The sequence below is a fragment of the Anomaloglossus baeobatrachus genome, chromosome 2 (assembly GCF_048569485.1).
Source record: "Anomaloglossus baeobatrachus isolate aAnoBae1 chromosome 2, aAnoBae1.hap1, whole genome shotgun sequence".
Taxonomy (NCBI): domain Eukaryota; kingdom Metazoa; phylum Chordata; class Amphibia; order Anura; family Aromobatidae; genus Anomaloglossus; species Anomaloglossus baeobatrachus.
The window spans coordinates 299,385,803-299,403,848 of NC_134354.1; the positions used below are offsets into that span (position 1 = coordinate 299,385,803).

The window sequence follows — 18,046 nt, forward strand, 5'->3', positions numbered from 1 at the left end:
GGCGGAGCGCAGCATTAAGCAATCCTGCACATCAGGGTTTGCAAGCTATAAAGGAAACCTTGGCAATGAGTAGTGCACAAAGAATAAAAAATCCCTCCATTCTTGAGAACAAAGAGTACTTTTAATAGGAGGTAAATTGCAAAGTTGCTTGTTTTTACAAGCAATTGCAATTTACCCATTTTATAAGATGGAACTTGCCATTTCACATTAGTACTAGGAGCCATAAAGCTTTACTTTTATTTCTGCTGTCAATCATAAATAGGAAAATTCATAACTAGTTCAGGCTACTATTTCTAAAAAGAATCCAGGTCATGTCAATGAAGCAAGGAACATTATTGTTCAGGGATTTCAATAAATGTGTCAGACTCTGAATTCAATCAAAAGAGCAATGACAGAGACTTGGAACTGCTTTATGGGGTTCTGACATTACTACTGACTTATATAAGTTAATGGCCATTAAATATGATATTGAAGTAACAACTACACAGAAGATTTACCAGTAAATACCAATTACCATAAATTCTAGATATTATTCTGAGTATATATCTATATATATATATATATATATAATATATATATATATATATATATATATATATATATATATATATATATATATATATATATATATATATATACACAGTACATACATACAGTGCCTTGGGAAAGTATTCGGCTCCCTTGAATTTTTAAACCTTTTCCCATATTTCAGGCTTCAATCATAAAGATAAAAATTTCAATGTTATGGTGAAGAATCAACAACAAGTCGGACACAATTGTGAAGTTGAACAAAATTTATTGCTTATTTTAAACTTTTATAAAAAATAAATAACTGAAAATTGGGGCGTGCAATATTATTCGGCCCCTTTAAGTTAATACTTTGTAGCGCCACCTTTTGCTGCGATTACAGCTGCAGTCACTTGGGGTATGTCTCTATCAGTTTTGCACATCGAGAGACTGAAATTCTTGCCCATTCTTCCTTTGCAAATAGCTCGAGCTGAGTGAGGATGGATGGAGAGAGTTTGTGAGCACTGAGCAGCAGTTTTCAGCTCTTTCCACAGATTCTCGATTGGATTCAGGTCTGGACTTTGACTTGGCCATTCTAACACCTGGACACGTTTATTTATGAATCATTCCATTGTAGATTTTGGTTTATGTTTGGGATCATTGTCTTGTTGGAAGACAAATCTCCGTCCCAGTGTCAGGTCTTTTGCAGACTCCAACAGGTTTTCTTCAAGAATGGTCCTGTGTTTGGCTCCATCCATCTTACCATAAATTGTAACCATCTTCACTGTCCCTGCCTAAGAAAAACAGGCCCAAACCATGATGCTGCCACCACCATGTTTGACAGTGGGGATGGTGTGTTCAGGGTGATGAGCTGTGTTGCTTTTACGCTAAACATATCATTTGGCATTGTGCCCAAATAGTTCGATTTTGGTTTCATCTGACCAAAGCACCTTCTTCCACATGTTTGGTGTGTCTCCCAGGTGGCTTGTGGCAAACTTTAAACAACACTTTTTATGGATATCTTTGAGAAATGGCTTTCTCCTTGCCACTCTTCCATAAAGGCCAGATTTGGGCAGTGTACGACTGATTGTTGTCCTATGGATAAACTCTCCCACTCAGCTGTAGATCTCTGCCGTTCATCCAGAGTGATCATGGGCCTCTTGGCTGCATCTCTGATCAGTATTTTCCTTGTTCGAGATAAAAAGTTTGGATGGACGGCTGGGTCTTGGTAGATTTTCAGTGGTATGATACTCCTTCCATTTCAATATGATCGCTTGCACAGTGCTCCTTGAGATGTTTAAAGTTTTGGAAATCTTTTTGTAACCAAATCCAGCTTTAAACTTCTCCACAACACTATCACGAACCTGCCTGTTGTGTTCCTTGGTCTTCATGATGCTATCTGCGCTTTAAACAGAACCCTGAGACTATCACAGAACAGCTGCATTTATACGGAGACTTGATGACACACAGGTGGCTTATATTTATCATCATCAGTCATTTACGACAAATTTGGATCATTCAGAGATCCTCAATGAACTTCTGGAGTGAGATGCTGCACTGAAAGTAATGAATAATATTGCATGCCTCAATTTTCAGTTAATTTTTTTAAAATGTTTAAAATAAGCAAAAAATTTCATTCAACTTCACAACTGTGTCCCACTTGTTGTTGATTCTTCACCATAACATTAAAATGTTATCTTTATGTTTGAACCCTGAAATGTGGGAAAAGGTTGAAAAATTCAAGGGGGCCGAATACTTTCGCAAGGCACTGTATATATATGCACTAGTGTTGCATTATTACAATATTGTTCAATTATTCTGGTTTACAAATAGTGTAACAATGTATTAGCATCTCAATAAGAACTTTTAAAATATGCAACAACATTTTTAATCACACCAAGAGACTGAAAATTGTAAGCCAAATGAAAAAGATGGAAAAAAGTACTCTACAGTATTCTTGCTCTTCAACATTGCAGTCCAACCAGTATTTCATAGTACAGCATTCAGGTTTTCCAACTCTTTAGCTTGTTCTTGTGCAGGTATTTTGATAGCAGTCCCAGAGTATTAGTATAACTCTTTCTTAGTCCCTAGTGTAACCCCTCCTTTTTGCAATTAATTATGACCTAATTATTCTTGGTCCCCAGTATGCCACCTAATTCTTAGTAATCAGCACGCTTCCTCTCTTAGTCTCCAGCATAATTCACCTCTAGTTTCCGGTATCCAGCATGTCTTCCTTTCTTATTTTTAGTCCTGCATAGCACTTCTCTATGTTTTGGCTCTCGACATGGCACCCATTTAATATTAGTCCAGCATAATTTCCCTATTGGTTCTCTTTCTCTTGTTTCTATCCCCCAATGTTCTTGACCTTTCGTTCCTAATCCCCATCTTGACCCTCCTTTCATTTCTTTACAGTACAATACACCAATATGGTTCTCCTCTCATTTTTATACAGTTCAAAATGTGGGACATTGTCCATCACACTGCCTCCTCTTCTTTTCCCATCATTATTATTGTTTATAAAGCAGCCATAATCGGCGCCATTTTACATATGGAAGGGTGCAAACTAGGTATGAAGTACTTAACATACAATTAGCAATACATACCTTAAGGACATAACATAGTTAATATAATAAAAAAGTTTTAAACTGAAACTAAGTGAGTGACAGACTAGTGTAAGGGGCTAACAATTAAAGGGGTTGTCCACTACTTTGACAACTCCTTCTCATTCTCCATGTGTGCCCCCATAAAAAATAGTATAAAAATAGCCTATACTCACCTCTTGTGCTGGCATAGTTACAGCGATGTCGGAACTCACATTCCTGGGGGCCATGTTACATTGTTATGACATGTGAGCCCCGAAACCAATCAGCGTCAGCTTCCCTCTCCCTGCCTTCGAACACAGGAGTAATTGACAGTAAGTCAGCGGCAGCCACTGCTCTCACTTCCTGCTAATTACTTTGACACCCAAAGGCGGGGAGAAGGAAGCTAGAGCTGGTTGGTCGCGGGGCTCACATAGCCTAAAAATGTCACGCAGCCCCCAGGAATGTGAGTTTCGCCATCGCTGGAAAGGCGCCGGCACAGGAAGTGAATATAAGGATTGTTCATTTTTATGAGGGTGCACATGGGAAATGTGAAGGAGTTGCAATCGGTGTAAGATGTGCTGATTTATTAAGATGCCTTTTAATAAATCAGCCACATTGCATACTGTGCGTGTGTCAGAAATGCACGTTTCACCCACTTTTTTGAAAAGTACCATCAGAAAGTTAAAAATCTGCTAACTATGGTGTACGTATGGAATTTGTGATAATTTCGAGTTTTGTTTATGCCACTTTCTCATGTATCTTAAAATTATACCACTAAAGTACGACTTTCCCATAAGAAACGAAAGTTAGTTTAAAAGAACTGAGAGTTCTCAGTAGTTGATACCTTTTAATGGGTAACTGAAAAGATGGTAATAATAGCAAGCTTTCCAGACTACTCAGGTCTCTTCTTCAGGCCCAATATAACACAAAATCTGAAGAGTCACATATTTATACACAACAGGACATAGAATAGTGCAGTGAAAAAAAACAAACAAACAAGTCCTGTGAAGCAGAACTATCACTATGGCAAGGGGGTCTGCTTCACAGGACTTGTTTTTTTTTTTTGTTTTGTCTTTTTTTCACTGCGCTATTCTATGTCCTGTTGTGAGTCTTCAGATTTTGTGTTATACCATGCCTGATGAAGAGACCTGAGTAGTCTGGAAAGCTTGCTATTATTACCATCTTTTCAGTTAGCCATTAAAAGGTATCAACCACTGAGGACTCTCAGTTCTTTTAAACAAACTTTTTTTTATCTCTACTGGCTAACACGGTACAAAGATATATTATACCTGTACCATAAGAAACGAGAATTTACATAGTTATTTGATGAAAAAATAAAAAGGTTATTTTACAACACAGTAGATGAAGCTTTCAGTTTTGTGCCCTCTCAATTTTAACCATCTTTGCATCTTAGCGTGAGGAGTGTAGAAATCGATAGAAAATCCACAGACTCTGAAAAGGAGTTTTTCATACTTTACTCCGTATTTTATAACAAATGTAACACTTGTTAAGAGTTTTAATTAACTGGAATGAAAAGAAGATCCTTTGTTCAGATGTTGGAAAGGGAACTAAAGCATCAATTGTCATAATGTTAATGCTGTTAATGCTGCCAATTGTCAAGAGCATTGTAGAGGCTGTCATAAAATAGCACTAAGTAGTGATGGGTGAGCACAAAATGCTCCAATGCTCGTTACCCGATTCAAGCTGGTCAGACACTCAGATGACCTCAACACAAGTAAGAAGTATTATGGTAAGTCAATGATTGGCCTATTCGGGTCTTCGCCCACAAACAGCCAGCTGTAACGTCTGCCTGGGATCACAGTCTCAAGATGGCTGTCACGGACAGACTAGAAGCTAGCTGCCCATTAAGCAGGATGCAGAGAACCCAAAAACCCTTTAACCCCTGTACAGGGATCTGGAATTTTTACAGGGCCCAGGAGGTCTCTGCCTATGGAAGGCTGCAATCCCGAGAAGAGTAGTCATCAAGCATTGTCAAACCAGGAAGTACAGAAAAGGGGCAAAATTGTCAGGCAAGAGTGTAAATCAGGCTAAGGTCAAATCAGAAATGGCAGAGAAGTACAAAAACAGCAAGCAGGAGAGTAGTCAGAGGGCAGGCAGAGGTCAAAACACTGGGATCAAATATAGAGAGCAGGGTGTGAGCTAGAGACAAGCAGTATAACTAGAATATATCTGGCAGGGAGCAGCAGACCACTGAAGGTATAAGAAGGGTGTGGTGTCTTCCAATAGGCTGATGCTGGAAGCTGATAACTTTATCTGAAAGGCACACACCACCACAGTCAGCCAGTGGTACTGCAAGTCCCAGACCTACCAAACTTGGTGGATGGGTGGAGACTGTGCTCACCAGAGCTACTGGGACTGACTCTGCCTCTATCACCGCCACCGCCCACCATGGTGGCTGGAGCAGAAATAACAGCTGCTGACTCTGGTGGAGATGTGATAGTACCCCCCTCTCCACCAGAGAGTAGTACATGACAGTACCCCCTCTGGACTTTGCCATAAGTATGGGAAATATGAAAAACACTTTAAGCTGTTATGGGGCTTACACATCACACATCTCTAAGGTTCACATCAGTATATCTGCATTATAGACTAATAATCATAATTTGGGAACTATATAGGAAAGGAAAGTTGTTTACATTTTCGTAGTTAGTGGTCTAAAGTTTTAGTCATTATAGGATAATGTAATATGAGACTAGAAGAAAAAAAGCAAGACTTCTAAGCAGCATATTTAGAGTGCTTTCTTTTGTAAAGCTTAGTTATCATGCTTGCCTATATAGCGCCATTAATTCCACAGCAGTTTACAGACATGACAATCACTCTTCCCATTGGGGCTCACAATATAAATTCCCTATTAGTATGTCTTTGGAATGTGGGAGGAAAATGGAGAATTTGGATGAAACCCACACAAACACAGGAAGACTATACAAACTTTTACAGATGTTATCCTTGCTCAGATTTGAACCCTGGACCCCAGCAACAGTACTAACCACTGAGCCACCGTGCTCGACTCTTTGGATGATATTGGACTACAGCTTTGTCTTGCCAAGCACTTTTGTACTGATTTATTATGATGCAATGAACAAGATAATTAGGATCAATGTATGCACACTACCTACCAGTATGTAACATATATTTCACATGTTGATTGTATTATTTCAGAACCCATTTTAGTTACAGATTCAACAGATATTATACAGATCTCATGCAGTAAATCATTCATTTATAATACCGTGTTGGTATCAAAATGAAGAAGCGACCTATTTCTTATGAAACATTTAGATATGCTGAGTGCAACAGTTAAATTGCTGTCTGTCCTGGCAAAAGAGGACCAAACTAATAAAACATGGCTACATCATAACTTGGAAGGAAACAAGAGCTAGCACTCTAAACATCTTCTGACATCTGTTCAACTAGGACCCCTGGGGTGAACAGGTCATTGAACTGGTATATCTGTTGGAAAACAGACACAAGGTCTGTAAATACCAAAAGCTGAAGAAGAGACAAATTCTATCATCTCTGACTGGCTTCAAAAAAGTGAACGAGATGCTTGGAGCTGATGTTAAGTTATGAATATTGAGGTTCTTGTGACAGGAATAGTTATGTGAGATATATTATCAGCGTCATGATGAACTTGCGAACATTGTGCACTTGCTCACATCACCGTGAGCTCCAAATTAAAATAGGACGGAGGGATGATAATATATTTATATGATATTTTCTTACTATGGAAAACTAAATTCATCATTGAAAATATGCCATTAAAATCTTCCATCTGGGACCTCCCGAAGCGAAGAAATCCTGAAAGTTGGGGATTCCATAATTTTCTAGAGGCCGGATCCACATCCCATGAACAGCCCCATTGAAGCTCACCAAGGGGAAGTATGTGGGAGTGGCTGTTTTTTTAAAAAAACACAGATTGTGAATTGATGACTTGGTTCAATGTTGCAAGTTGCAGGTCTCTGTAGGATTGTTCCGTATTTTCTAAAAGGAGCGCTTCCACAATCTGTGCCATTTTCATGACACAAGTTTTGTACTTTTCTTTTTACCTTTTTTTATTTTATGTAACTGTATATACTGTATTGTAATGTCCCCTTTGTAACATCCTTTGTATAATTTTATAAACACTAGCTAATTTTCAGATTAATTAAAATAATTGTCCTAAGGCAATAGTAAGCGCTTGACCCAAAATACTTTCTTATAATTCTGCAGCTGGTTTTAAGGCAAAAACCTCCCCAAAAATTGCCTAAAAGTGAAAATAATATAGTTTAGAGATTTTTTCTTTACACAAAATCTCACAAACCAGCGCTGAATAACAGTGAAAGTTATTTTATTACTATCCTTATTCTTAATCCTTGACAAAATACACAAGAAATAACCCTACAAGTGGGTTACAGCGAACAAACCACATATAAATTGTAGGCACAATTAAAAGATCATGAGGCCCTGGCCGGTGGCAGCCACGATCTGATAAAAAGTTTTTATTAATGTCTCTAGGCAAAATAAAAAGGTAAAATAAAAAGGGTAATTCTCTCTGGAATTTTAGTTCAGTGACTGCAAACAGTTTTTACAAGGAGGTATTGAAAAAGTGCCAGCCTGCATGTCACGGCAATTTTCCTGCTTGGAGGTACCTGCACAGAAGTTGAATCTTTACTACTTGTTAGATTCTCACTGACAGCCACACTGCATGTAATCACGATCCCTGGTTATGACTAGGTATACCGCGCTCCTAGCAGGGAGTCTAGCGGCAACTGGATCAGTGCGCTGGGGGCCCGATACAGATCCCCAGTGTAGATTACCTGACACCGATGCTAACCGAGGGACTCCGTGGATGTGGTCCTTGCGTGGTGCAGTTTTTTCTCCCCCGTCTGGAGATGATAGAATTAGTGTTAGGCTTCTGTGCACAGGGTCTTCAAATTCTAGAAGTAGGAAGCCAAAGGCGTTGTTGGAGGTTACGATGGGCTATGTACTCCTGGATTATAGCTTTATCCGTATAGTTGCTTGGGCGTTCACCTGCCAGAGAACTGACAGGTCCCGCAGTCAGTGAAGGGCAATCAGACAGTTACGTCCACTTCACAAACAATGAACTGAGCACGATCCGACGTGCGTTTCGGGGATAGTTAATGGTCCCCTTCCTCAAGGTATACCTAGTCATAACCAGGGATTGTGATTACATGCAGCGTGGCTGTCAGTAAGAATCCAACAAGTAGTAAAGATTCAACTTCTGTGCAGGTACCTCCAAGCAGGAAAATTGCCGTGACATACAGGCTGGCACTTTTTCAATACCTCCTTGTAAAAACTGTTTGCAGTCACTGAACTAAAATTCCAGAGAGAATTACCCTTTTTATTTTACCTTTTTATTTTGCCTAGAGACATTAATAAAAACTTTTTATCAGATCGTGGCTGCCACCGGCCGGGGCCCCATGATCTTTTAATTGTGCCTACAATTTATATGTGGTTTGTTCTCTGTAACCCACTTGCAGGGTTATTTCTTGTGTATTTTGTCAAGGATTAAGAATAAGGATAGTAATAAAATAACTTTCACTGTTATTCAGCGCTGGTTTGTGAGATTTTGTGTAAAGAAAAAATCTCTAAACTATATAATTTTCAGATTAAACATATAAAATTTAATAGCTTTGATCCTCTTGCACTGTAAGCCACTATACTTACTTACATACGTACATATACTTATGTATGGTCAGTGCCAAGCTCTCCAATAACCCAATAAAAACTACTTGTCACCACCGATTGTTTATATAGGCCAACTGGACACCTGAGAGAAAAAAAGAGAAAAACTATATACTGTCTATATATATATATATATATATATATATATATATATACAGTACAGACCAAAAGTTTGGACACACCTTCTCATTCAAAGAGTTTTCTTTATTTTCATGACTCTGAAAATTATAGATTCACTTTGAAGGCATCAAAACTATAAATGAACGCATTTGGAGTGAAATACTTAACACAAAAGTGTGAAACAACTGAAAATATGTCTTATATTTTAGGTTCTTCAAAGTAGCCACCTTTTGCTTTGATTACTGCTTTGCACATTTTTGGCACTCCCTTGAGGAGCTTCAAGAGGTAGTAACCGGAAATGGTCTTCACTTCACAGGTGTGCCCAGTCAGGTTTAATAAGTGGGATTTTTTGCCTTATAAATGGGATTGGGACCATCAGTTGTGTTGTGCAGAAGTCTGGTGGATATACAGCTGATAGTCCTACTGAATAGACTGTTAGAATTTGTATTATGGCAAGAAAAGAGCAGCTAAGTAAAGAAAAACGAGTGCCCATCATTACTTTAGGTAATGAAGGTCAGTCAGTCCGAAAACTTGGAAAAACTTTGAAAGTGTCCCCAAATGCAGTGGCAAAAACCATCAAACGCTACAAAGAAACTGGCTCACATGAGGACCGCCCCAGGAAAGGAAGACCAAGGGTCACCTCTGCTGCAGAGGATAAGTTTATCCGAGTCACCAGCCTCAGGAATCGCAGGTTAACAGCAGCTCAGATTAGAGACCAGGTCAATGCCACACAGAGTTCTAGCAGTAGACACATCTCTAGAACAACTGTTAAGAGGAGATTTTGTGCAGCAAGCCTTCATGATAAAATAGCTGCTAGGAAACCACTGCTAAGGACAGGCAACAAGCAGAAGAGACTTGTTTGGACTAAAGAACATAAAGAATGGACATTAGACAAGTGGAAATCTGTGCTTTGGTCTGATGAGTCCAAATTTGAGATCTTTGGATCCAACCACCATGTCTTTGTGCGACGCAGAAAAGGTGAATGGATGGACTCTACATGCCTGGTTCCCACCTTAAAGCACGGAGGAGGAGGTGTGATGGTGTGGGGGTGGTTTGCTGGTGACTCTGTTGGGGATTTAATCAAAATTGAAGGCATACTGAACCAGCATGGCTACCACAGCATCTTGCAGCGACATGCTTTTCCATCCAGTTTGCGTTTAGTTGGACCATCATTTATTTTTCAATAGGACAATGACCTCAAATACACCTCCAGGCTGTGTAAGGGCTATTTGACTAAGAAGGAGAGTGATGGCCAGATGAGCTGACCTGAACTCAATAGAGATTGTTTGGGGTGAGCTGGACCGCAGAGTGAAGGCAAATGGGCCAACAAGTGCTGAGCATTTCTGGCAACTCCTTCAAGACTGTTGGAAGACCATTTCCGGTGACTACCTCTTGAAGCTCACCAATAGAATGCCAAGAGTGTGCAAAGCAGAAATGAAAGCAAAAGGTGGCTACTTTGAAGAACCTAGAATATAAGACATAATTTCAGTTGTTTCACACTTTTTTGTTAAGTATTTCATTCCACATGTGTTAATTAATAGTTTTGATGTCTTCAATGTGAATCTACAATTTTCAGTCATGAAAATAAAGAAAACTCTTTGAATGAGAAGGTGTGTCCAAACTTTTGGTCTGTACTATATATATATATGTATATATATATATATATATATATATATATATATCTCAATGTATGTATATATATATATGTATATGTGACGCCCTGGATTAGCCAGGTAGTCACAGGTAGGCGCTTGCACAAACACCTTTCCCTAAAAAGGTACCAGCAGCCAACCTTAAAACGCTGAGTCACCCCTCTCAGGTTCTGACGTCCACACCCGGGGGGCAGAGCCAGGCGGTTGGCCACACCCAGTGGAGGAGAGTAGTAGCAAAGAGGAGACGTCTGTCAGGGATCTTGGTCGGAGCCCGGATACCCTGTGGCCAGCAGGCAGATGGTGGTGGCCGCCTGCAGGAGCTGGGATTACAGCCGGTGGAACCGTAAGGGAACGGGACCGGGTAGTGGCCCGCTGGTACCGAACCGGGGAACCGATTGGAAACCGGAGCACCAGGAGGGGTACTCAGACCCAGTACGAGGCCTAGAAGTCACTGGACCGAGTCGAATTCACTGATTGGGGTCTGGACTTTAGGTCCTTTCCCACCCAAGACCTGACTGAAGACAACAGCCCAAACATAGGGATAGAAAGCCACTGCCCAGGCATCGAGATCCCACGGACCAGCGTCTGTGGGCAAACGGGCTCTACCGGCACACACCAAGCTGGGGAGCGGACTACCGTTGCTCAGGCATAGGAGTCACAATTCTACTAAATGTGAGGTGCAGGAGAAAGGCGGAAACCACCAACCTGAAAAAAAAGGGGAAAAACGCAGCCGGCTGCGGGCACCATCCACCATCTTGCTTGGTTTACCAGAGACTCCAGTGTGTCTGTAGTAGTGAGTACACCAGCACGCATTCCCCCGCCTCAGCACCTCCCTCGGGTCCCCGGGACCATCACCCCCTACCCACGGAGGGGTCAACACCAAGCTGCGCGACACCGTCCCTGGGAGCCTAGTCAATGGCAGCGGTGGTGTCCATCCATTCACCACAACCCGTGGGTGGCATCATGAACTCAAGCGCAGCTCCAGCCGTGCACCTACCTATCCCCATCCAAAAGCGCCAGCACCCCTTTCAGAGCGAAGTGACCCCGGGTCCGGAGGCGCTCGAGCCACCCACTAAACGAGCCCGGACCCCAGCGGCTCGGCTGCGGCCGAGCGCGGGGCGGTACATATATCTCAAATTAGTTGCATAATGAATAGAAAATATAGTCCAGACATTGACTAGGTTGGAAATCATGATTTTTACTTGAAATTACAATTTTCTCATTCACACTTTGGTCACAGAATGCTCCCTTTGCAGCAATTGCAGCTTTGCAGATCTTTGGCATTCCAGCTGTTAGTTTGCGGAGGTAATCTGGAGATATTTCACCTTATGCTTCCAGAAGCCCCTCCCACAAGTTGGATTGGCTTGATGGTCACTTTTTGCATACCATACGGTCATGCTGCTCCCAAAGCAGCTCAATAAGGTTGACATATGGTGACTAGGCTGGCCACTCCATTACAGATAGAATACCAGCTGCCTGCTTCTTCCCTAAATAGTTCATGCATAATTTGGAGGTGTGCTTTGGGTCATTGTCCTCCTGAAATTGGCTCCAATCAAGCGTTGTCCATAGGGTATGGCATGGCATTGCAAAATGGAGTGATAGCCTTCCTTATTCAAAATCTTTTTTACCTTGTACAAATATCCCATTTTACCAGCACCAAAGCAACCCTACACCATCACATTACCTCCACCATGCTTGACAGATGGCGTCAGGCACTCTTCATCTTTTCATCATTCAGCATCTTTTCAGTTGTTCTGTGTGTCATAAATGTTCTTCTGTGTAATCCAAACACCTCAAACTTCAATTCATCTGTCCATAACACTTTTTTCCAATCTTCCTCTATCAAATGTCTGTGTTCTTTTGCCCATATTAATCTTTTCCTATTATTAGCCAGTCTCAGATATGGCTTTTCTTTGCCACTCTGCCCTGAAGGCCAGCATCCTGGAGTCGCCTCTTCACTGTAGACATTGACACTGGGGTTTTGCGGGTACTATTTAATGAAGCTACCAGTTGAGGACCTGTGAGGCGTCGATTTCTCCAACTAGAAACTCTAATGTACTTGTCTTGTTGCTCAGTTGTGCAGTGGGCCTCCCACTTCTCTTTGTACTCTGGTTAGAGCCTGTTTGTGCTCTCCTCTGAAGGGATTAGTACACACCGTTGTAGCAAATCTTCAGTTTCTTGGCAATTTCTCTCATTTCTAAAAACAAGAATAGATTGTCGAGTTTCACATGACAGTTCTCTTTTTCTAGCCATTTTGAGAGTTTAATGGAACCAACAAATGTAATGCTCCAGATTCTCAACTAGCTCAAAGGAAGATCAGTTTTATAGCTTCTCTAATCAGCAAAACTGTTTTCAGCTGTGCTAACATACTTGCACAAGGGTTGTCAAGGGATTTCTAAACATCCATTAGCCTTCTAACACAGTTAGCAAACACAATGTACCATTAGAATACTGGAGTGGTGGTTGTTGAAAATGGGCCTCTATACACCTATGTAGATATTGCATTCAAAACCAGACTTGTGCTTCCATTTTAAAAATAAGGAAATATCTAAGTGACTCTAAACTTTTGAACTGTAGTGTATATGTATTCCATGTGTTGGACCCGACTGGATCTCCCAGTCTATCTCTGTGACATTTGGTTGCAGCGGTGGGATTATAGAGCATTATTGATCTGGTTTCAGCAATCATTCCTGTCACTAAATACATGCATGGTCCATGTGTTTAGTTTTGAGGATCAAACTCAGTGTTTAATTACACCTGAGACATTACTGTACATGTAGTGGTTATACCCCTCCCCCCTCTCTTGTTTTCTTGATCTTTTATTTGACAATTGACTGCTAAGATGGAAGCTCCTTATAAGAAACATGAGAATGCAGTGCTGATCCGTATGTGTAAAGAGCGAGATCTCGATGAGAGAGTCAAAACCAAGAGATGTAGACCTGTGTTTGGTTGAGGATGATGCCAGAGACCAGCACAATGCGAGACCAGAGTCTAGGACAAGTGGAGCATCAGGAAACCCAGTTATGGATCTGTTTCCAGAACTGTCTACCTGACATTTGATGGTAGGGCTGGGATATCTGTGGAATATCCCTGGCTGTCTCCGTGACACTGCCAATCAGCTGTATACAAGCTGATTGGCTGTCACTTAGGAGCCTGTTGAGACAAGCCTATGAACATTTTAACCAGGGGCGGACAATGACAGTTTGGGGTGCCTGTGCAAGAAATCTGTTTTGGCCCCTCTTCTTCTATGGCGACAAAGCCACAGATTATATATACTGTGTGTATGTATATCCACTATGCATTAGATAGTCTCCTCTCATTATGTATATTACGTCCCTTATTACATAGTACCCCCATTATTCTGTACAGCACCATACCTTACATATCTGATTCTCTTGTTATTTTTGCTGTTTATAGTGACCTGAATTTATTTCATTCTTTTTAGATATAAAATAACTTTACTGCAGATGGAATATGGTAAAGCGTCTTTTCTAATGGAGGAGGCTGATGGACTGTTCAGACGCTGCGCTCCATCAGCAGTCATTTTATTTTATATCTATAATACAATAAAAAGGGTGCTATGAATAACAAAAATAATGAGACTATACTGTGTGACGTTGCTATACATAACGATAATACGTAATAATGCGATGGTGCTGTACACAACAGAGGATGCTTTATAATAAGGGACGGCGCCATACATACCGTAACTGGAGAAGATGCTATGTACTAAGGGACGGTGTTATACATAATAAAAGACAAAGCTATGTAATTACCGATGGCCCTATACATAACTAGAAAGTAGACTATATACTAAGAGATTGTGTTATACATAATAAGGCTACATTGCTGTGTCCTTCCGAGGTGTCGGTGTGCTGCCTGATTGTTTCTCTATCAGTGCACAGACCCATTGAGTATGTCCTATGTCCTCAAAATTAGATCAGAAAAGGACATGCTCTGAGTCTCGCAAATGTCATCCTTGGATGTGTGATTTTCTCGGATATTTGAATGTATCCATGAAACGATGAGTCCATGTGCCATCCAATACAATAATCTGGCAGAACATGAACCTTTCACACAAGTGTGTGATCAGGGCCGGCTCCAGGTTTTTGTGGGCCCTGGGCGGAAGAGTCCCGGTGGGCCCCATCCACACGCAGACACACACATACGTACACATACATATACATATTTAAAGACAAACTCACAAAAATACGTATAGAACTGACATATCTATACAGTCATATACACTGACATACATAGATACACATCATACATGCATACAGACACACAACACAACTCTGCTAGATACATACATACAGACACACACAGCTCTGCTGGATACATACACACATAGCTCTGCTACATACACACATAGCTCTGCTACATACATACACAGCTCTGCTGGATACATACACACATAGCTCTGCTACATACATACACACATAGCTCTGCTACATACATACACACATAGCTCTGCTACATACATACACAGCTCTGCTGGATACATACACACATAGCTCTGCTACATACACACATAGCTCTGCTACATACATACACAGCTCTGCTGGATACATACACACATAGCTCTGCTACATACATACACACATAGCTCTGCTACATACATACACACATAGCTCTGCTACATACATACACACATAGCTCTGCTGCATACATACACACCTAGCTCTGCTATATACATACACACATAGCTCTGCTGCATACATACACACATAGCTCTGCTACATACATAGCTCTGCTACATACATACATACACATAGCTCTGCTACATACATACATGAATCTGCTACATACATACACACATAGCTCTGCTACATACATACACACATAGCTCTGCTACATACATACACACATAGCTCTGCTACATACATAGCTCTGCTACATACATACATGAATCTGCTACATACATACACACATAGCTCTGCTACATACATACACATATAGCTCTGCTACATACATACAGACATAGCTCTGCTACATACATACAGACATAGCTCTGCTACATACATACACACATAGCTCTGCTACATACATACAGACACACACGTAGCTCTGTGGGGCCCACACACACAGCTCCAGGGGCCAGCACATACAGCACCGGGGGGCAGGGCATACACCTAAGGGGGGAGAAGCCCATACAGCTCCCCAGGGCCCATAAATCGGGGGCGGGGAGGGCACATACCTCTCAGGTCACGGTGGAGAGGGGGCCCACAAAGCGCCGGAGAGAGGGCCCACACAGCGCCGGAGAGGGGGCCCACACAGCGCCGGAGAGGGGGCCCACACAGCGCCGGAGAGGGGGCCCACACAGCGCCGGAGAGGGGGCCCACACAGCGCCGGAGAGGGGGCCCACACAGCGCCGGAGAGGGGGCCCACACAGCGCCGGAGAGGGGGCCCACACAGCGCCGGAGAGAAGAGCTGTGCTGGGGGTCGCTGGCTGGCACTGCAACTCCTTCATCTGTGGGACTGAGCAGGCCGGTCGGTAGCTCCGCCCACAGATGAAGTTCAAACCAGGAAGTCTGCGCACCTTAAAGGGACGGCGCTGCAGATTCCTGCCGAGGACTGCGGAACTCGGCCCGGGGGCAGCAGAACTAAGGCGAGGGGGCCCCGGCCAAGGGGCACCAGAACTGACGAGGCCGAGTGGGCCCCCCCGGCTCTCCAGGGCCCCGGCATTTGCCCAGGTATGCCGCGTGCTGACGCCGGCCCTGTGTGTGATTGTGCCCTACGGAAGGTTGTTTTACAAACAACAGAATTACTCCCAATTCATACAGAACAGATATAGAATAAATATTTCTATCCAGTGACTTACAGCTGACCTCTCGTCTAAGTCTATTCTCAGTCTTCTCATTTCAGGGGCTCAAAAGTAATTGGACAAATTAACTTTACAATAAATAAAATGTTCATTTTTACTACTTTGTAGAGAACTCTTTGCAGGCAATGACTGCCTGAAGTCTGAAAGCTACAGGCATCACCATACACTGTTTTTCCTTACAAAAAGGTTGTTGCTTTGTGGCTCTTTCTGCCTTAAGTTTTGTCTTAAGCATGTAGTATGCCTGCTTGGTGGGGTTGAGATCTGATTATTGACTCGACCATTGCAGAATATTCACTTCTTTACCCTAAAAAACCTCTTGACTTGCTTTCACAGTGTGTCTTTCTCATTTCCTATTTCTACTGTGAAGCGCCATCGAGTCAATCTTGCTGCATTTGGTTGAATCTGATCAGAAAGTATCGCCCTGTACACTTCAGAACTCATCCGGCTGCTTCTGTCTTCAGTCACATCATCAATAAACACTTGTGATAAAGTGCCATTTGAAACCATGCCATCATACTGTTTTCACCATGTTTTAGGCCTGAAACACACTTCTGTTAAAAACACGCACGTGCCGCGAGACACGTATTTACCCTGCGTGTTGCGTGTGGTAAGTACGTGTCTCGGGTACGTGCGGTCCACATGTGTTCTACGTGTGCTATCCGCGATACTTTTCCAGAACTTGTCTGGCTTCTTTAGATGTTTTTTTGGGCAAAGTCTAATCTGACCTTTCTATTATTAAAGCTTATGAATGGTTTGCACCTTGTGGTGAATCCTCTGTATTTGCTTTTGTGAAGTCTTCAACTTAAGGTAGACTTAGATACTGAAAAACCTACTCCCTAGAGCAGTGATGGCGAGCCTATGGCACGCGTGCCACCAGGGGCACGCAGAGCCCATTCTGCTGGCACGCATGCTGTCGCCTGATCCTGCCGCTTTGATCTGCTGCTGCAGTCGCGCCGGCAGATCAAAGCTGTGTTGGAGCGGAGGAGTCATTTCTCCTCACTCTGACACTCCTCCTCTCCCAGGCCGCAGGTCTGTTGCCTAGGAGACGGAGGAGCGTCAGTGAGCGGCGCCGGCGTAATGACGTCTTTTCGCTGCGCAGGAACTGAGGACCCAGCGGTGTGCAGCAGGGGAGTGTGTGCAGGAAGGTGAGTTGTGTGTTGCTTTTTTTTTTTATATAACTTGTCTGTGGCTGTGCCAAGGTGGGGATGAGGGGGCCAGTGCCAGCATGGGGGGGGGGGAACACACATACCAGCATGGGGTGGAGAACACACATACCAGCATGGGGGGAGAACATACATGCCAGCATGGGGGGGGGGCATACATGCCAGCATGGGGGGGAACACACATGCCAGCATGGGGGGGACACACATGCCAGCATGGGGGGAGAACATGCATGCCAGCATGGGGGGAGAACACACATGCCAGCATGGGGGGAGAAAACATACATGCCAGCATGGAGGGAGAAAACATGCATGCCAGCATGGGGGGGAACATACATGCCAGAATGGGGGGGAACACACATGCCAGCATGGGGGGGGAGAACACACATGCCAGCATGGGGGGAGAACATACATGCCAGCATGGTGGGGGGGAACACACATGCCAGCATGGGAGGGAAACACACATGCCAGCATGGGGGGAGAAAACATACA

The 18,046-nt window shown here is 42.6% G+C and overlaps 1 protein-coding gene across 2 annotated transcripts in view; it reads left to right on the forward strand.

Annotated features, from left to right (window-relative positions):
• Nucleotides 1-18,046, forward strand: part of ITPR3 (inositol 1,4,5-trisphosphate receptor type 3) — a 483,832-nt gene that overhangs the window by 54,782 nt on the left and 411,004 nt on the right. The window lies entirely within an intron of this gene.